Consider the following 5,184-nt stretch of genomic DNA (forward strand, 5'->3'; position numbering starts at 1 on the left):
TATGTTTCTGATCACATCCACGATATCCTGAAGTGGGAAGGAGAACAGCCAGAGGTTGTGGTACATATTGGTACCAACGACATCGACAGGAAAAGGGAGGAGGTCCTGAGAGCAAACTACAGGGAATTAGGAAGAAAGTTGAGAAGCAGGAATACAAAGATAGTCATCTTGGGATTACTGCCTGTGCCGTGTGACAGCGTGTATAGGAATAGAATGAGGTGGAGGATAAATGTATGGCTGAGGGATAGGAGCAGGGGGCAAGGATTCAGATTTCTGGATCATTGGACCACTTTTGGGGCAGGAGTGACCTGTACAAAAAGGACGGGTTGCACTTGAGTCGCAGGGGGACCAATATCCTGTTGGGGAGGTTTGCTAAGGGTATCAGGGAGTGTTTAAACTAAGGTTGCTGGGGGGTGGGAACCAAACCAAAGAGATGGAGGAAGAGGCAGTTGGCTCACAAATAGAGAAAGTTTGGAGACAGTGCAAGAGGGAGGATAGGCAGTTGATAGAGAAGGGACGCATTCAGACCGATGGTTTGAGATGTGTCTATTTTAATGCAAGGAGTATTATGAACAAAGCAGATGAACTTAGAGCGTGGATCTATACTTGGAGCTATGATGTGGTGGCCATAACAGAGACTTGGATGGCTCAGGAGCAGGAATGGTTACTTTGAGTGCCGGGCTTTAGATGTTTCAGAAAGGACAGGGAGGGAGGCAAAAGAGGTGGGGGCGTGGCACTGTTGATCAGAGATAGTGTCATGGCCGTAGAAAAGGAGGAAGACATGGAGGGATTGTCTACGGAGTATCTGTGGGTGGAAGTTAGGAATAGGAAGGGGTCAATAACTCTACTGGGTGTTTTTTATAGACCACCCAATAATAACAGGGACATTGAAGAGCAGATAGGGAGACAGATTCTGGAAAGGTGTGATAATAACAGGGTTTTCATGGTGGAAGATTTTAATTTCCCAAATATCAATTGGCATGTCCCTAGAGCGAGGGGTTTAGATGGGGTGGAGTTTGTTGGGTGTGTTTAGGAAGGTTTCCTGACACAATATGTAGATAAGCCTACAAGAGGAGAGGCCTTACTCGATCTGGTATTGGGAAATGAACCTTGTCAGATGTCAAATCTCTCAGTGGGAGAGCATTTTGGAGATAGTGATAACAATTTTATCTCCTTTGCCAAAGCATTGGAGAGGAACAGGAACAGACACGTTAGGAAAGTGTTTAATTGGAGTAAGGGGAAATATGAGACTATCAAGCAGGAACTTGGAAGCATAAATTGAGAACAGAAGTTCTCAGGGAACCATGGCTGACAAGGGAATTAGCCAAGGAAAGGGCATATGAAGTAGCAAAAGTGAGTGGAAAGTTCAATGACTGGAAAGCTTTTAAAGTCCAACAAAAGGCAAAGAAGGGAAAAGATGAAAAATGAGAGCATACTAGCCAATAATATAAAGCAGGATACCAAAAAGATTTTTTTCAGTTATATAAAAGGGAGGTGAGAGTTGATATTGGACCACTGGAAAATTATGCTGGTGAGGTAGTAATGGGGGACAAAGAAATGCCAGATGAACATACTGCAACTTTGCATCAGTCTTCACTGTGGAAGACACTAGCAGTGTGCCAGAGGCCCATGAGTATCTGGGAGTAGGAGAGAGTGCCATTGCTATTACAAAGGGAAAAGTGCTAGACATACTCAAAGGTCTGGAGGTGGGTAAATCACCTGGGCCAGATGGACTACATTCCTGAGTCCTGAGAGAGGTTGCTGAAGATATAACAGATGTATTGGTCATGATCTTTCAAGAATCACTTGATTTTGGCATGGTCCCGGAAGACTGGAAGATTGCAAATGTCACTGCACTCATTAAGAAGGGAGGAAGGCAAAAGAAAGGAAATTATAGGCCAGTTAGTTTAACCTCAGTGGTTGGTTGGCAAAGTGTTGGAGTCTATTATTAAGGATGAGGTTTCGAGGTACTTGGAGAGTAATAATAAGTCAAAGTCAGCATGGTTTCTGTAAAGGGAAATCTTGCCTAACAAATCTATTAGAGTTCTTCGAGTAAGTAACAAGCAGGGTGGACAAAGGAGAGTCAGTGGATGTCACTTACTTGGATTTTCAGAAGATATTTAATAAGGGGTCACACGAGGAAGATAAAATCCTATGGCATTACAGGAAATATACTAGCATGCATAAAGGAATGGCTGACAGGCAGGAGACAGCGAGTGGGAATAAAAGGGGCCTTTTCTGGTTGGCTGCCGGTGACTAGTGGTGTTCCTCAGGGGTCAGTATTGGGACCGTGACTTTTCACGTTGTTTGTAAACAATTTGGATAATGGTATTAATGGTTTTGTGGCAAAATTTGTGCTGATATGAAAATAGTTGGAGGGGTAGGTAGTGCTCAAGAAGCTATGTGATTGCAGCAGGACTTGAACAAATTGAAAGAATGGGCAAAAAAGTGGCAGATGGAATACAGTATTGGGAAATGTATAATATTGCATTTTGGTAAAAGGAACAATTGTGCGGACTATTATCTAAATGGGGAGAAGGCTCAAATGTCAGAAGCGCAGAGGGGTTAGGAGTCGTTATGCAAGACTCCCAGAAGGTTAATTTACAGGTTGAGTCTGTGGTAAAGAAGGCACATGCAATGTTGGCATTTATTTCAAGGGGAATGGAATATAAAAGCAAGGAGATAATGCTGAGCCTTTATAAGATACTAGTCAAGGCTGTACTTGGGGTAGTGTCAACAGTTTTGGGTCCCATATCTCAAAAAGGATGTGTCGTCATCAGAGAGAGTCCAGAGGAGGTTCACGAGGATGATTCTGAGAATGAAGGGGTTAACATATGAGGAGCCATTGGCTGTTTGGGCCTGTACTCACTAAAATTTAGGAGAATGCGGAGGTATCTCATCAAAATCTACCAAATGTTGAAGGGACTTGATAAGGTAGATGTTGCCTATGATGAGGGTATTCAGAACTAGAGGGAACAGCCTCAAATTTGAGGGAGGTATGGAGGAATTTTTTTAGCCAGAGAGTAGTGAATCTGCGGAATGCTCTGCCACAGACTGCAGTGGAGGCAAAGTCCATGAGTATATTTAAGGCAGAAGTCGATAGTTTCCCGATCGGTCAGGGCACCAAAGGATATGGCGAGCAGGCAGGTGTATGGGGTTGAGTGGGATCTGTGATCAGCCACGATAGAACAGACTTGATGGGCTGAATGACCTAATGCTGCTCCCATGTCTTATGGTCTAAGACATGTTAAACAAAAGCCTACCCTTAACAGTTTGGGAATCTTCTGTCTCTGCCCTCACACTCTTTTGACTAGTAGATTTTGGGATATTTTGGGAATTAAGGCACTTGGATTTAGTGCAAGAAAGTGGTGCTGAGGTAAATCATCATCTGCAATCAAATGGCAAAGCAAATGGAGCAACTTCTGCCTACATTTCTTATGCTCGCTCCTATATTCCTATCTAGTGTAGGGGCAATTTTAATTCCAAACTATTAAATACTATACTCTGCTGAATGTAGAATTGGTTCACAAATCTACACTGACACCTGTTCAAGCAATGGCTCCATGTTCAAGATCTCACTTTGGTTTTCAAATCCCTACATAGTTTTGACCTGTAATCTCCACCTGCTTTACAACTCTATAAGATACCTCACTTCTTGATACTTCTCAAATATAATCTCACCACCACCGGTTGTCATACCTGCAGGGGCCGGGACCAGAAACTTCGGAATCCCAACTCTTGCCATCCCACTTTCCACCTTTAAGATAGCTCTTATAAATTTTCTCAGGCCTAATTATTGAATCTGTCCTTAATTTCTTATACAGAAATTTACAACACAGGAAGGTTCTATGTAGGTTAAACCAACATTCCAGTTTCTGGTTCACGTCCCTAGACATTAGAGTTGTTCAGATGCTGGTCAGAGGAATTTTAAAATATGATGGCGGTTTTCATTCCACCATCCTGTCAGAAAGTGTGTTCTAGATCTCCACCACAGCTTGAATGAAAACTTTTGTCTTCAACTCCTCTTCAATCCTTCCACTAGTCAGCTTAAAACTATATCCCTTCTTACTGACCAATCTGCTAAGGCCCTTTCTGTTTGTCCTAATGAAAGCCCTCATAATCTTGCACACCTCAGATACTCCTCCCCACTGTCTATTTGTTTCAAAGAAAAGAGCTCCAGCTGAGAAGCCTGCTCTTATTATTAAAATAACATTCTAGTCCTGGCAACAGCTTTGAAAAAAAAATCCCTCTGTACATTCTCTGGTGCTGTCACGTCAATCCTGCCATGTCAAGCCCATATTTTACATAAGATTTGAGCTAGACCAGTGCTTCATACAATCTTTGTATTCTGTACCTCAGCCTGTAAAGTCAACTGTTTTATATGCCCTTTCAATCAATGTATCTTCAGTGATCTGGGGACATGCACTACTAGATCTTCTGTAGTTCCTATATCCTGACGAAGGGTCTCGGCCCGAAACGTCGACAGCACTTCTCCCTACAGATGCTGCCTGGCCTGCTGTGTTCTACCAGCATTTTGTGTGTATTGTTGTTTGAATTTTCAGCATCTGCAGATTTCCTCGTGTTTGTCCTGCAGTTTATCACGTATTCCCTTCCTTTGTTTGCTTCCCCCCCCCCCCTTCAACCACATGTCTTAACACCTCTCCAGATTGCATTCCCTATCAAGCTCATCTTTGGCTCCTTTAAGCAGCCTCCATTTTTCTTCTCACAATCAACTTTACAATCATCTGCAAACTTACCAATCGAGCCTCTGGTACTTGTCTCGAACTGTCACCAAATATACCGCGCTGTGCTCTGCCAAGCAACTTCTGCACCCAGTGCCTAATGTTTGATAACATCTATGCTAAGTCTTTTGAGCGTTTGCAAACAAAAAAAATCGTTCCCATTGGTTTGAATGGAAGGAAATATCGGGTGTAGCTCGCCATGGGCAGCCACTTCTGTCACTCAAGGCTGTGATTTCCCCAGGCATTATTTCCTTACGGTCACCAGCCTGGCTACCGCCCAACGTGCTGGTGGCCGAATTTGCTTCCCGTGTATCTATGTAAGGGGCGGGTCTCCGGGGGGAACGGCGCCGGTGAGGGGCGGGGCTAAAGGTGTGGGCGGGGTTTCCGCGGACAGGCGTTGGCGGATTGGGGCGGGGCCGAGAGAGGGGGCGGCGCCCGGCGC

Source organism: Hemitrygon akajei, chromosome 29 (assembly GCF_048418815.1).
Source record: "Hemitrygon akajei chromosome 29, sHemAka1.3, whole genome shotgun sequence".
Classification (NCBI taxonomy): domain Eukaryota; kingdom Metazoa; phylum Chordata; class Chondrichthyes; order Myliobatiformes; family Dasyatidae; genus Hemitrygon; species Hemitrygon akajei.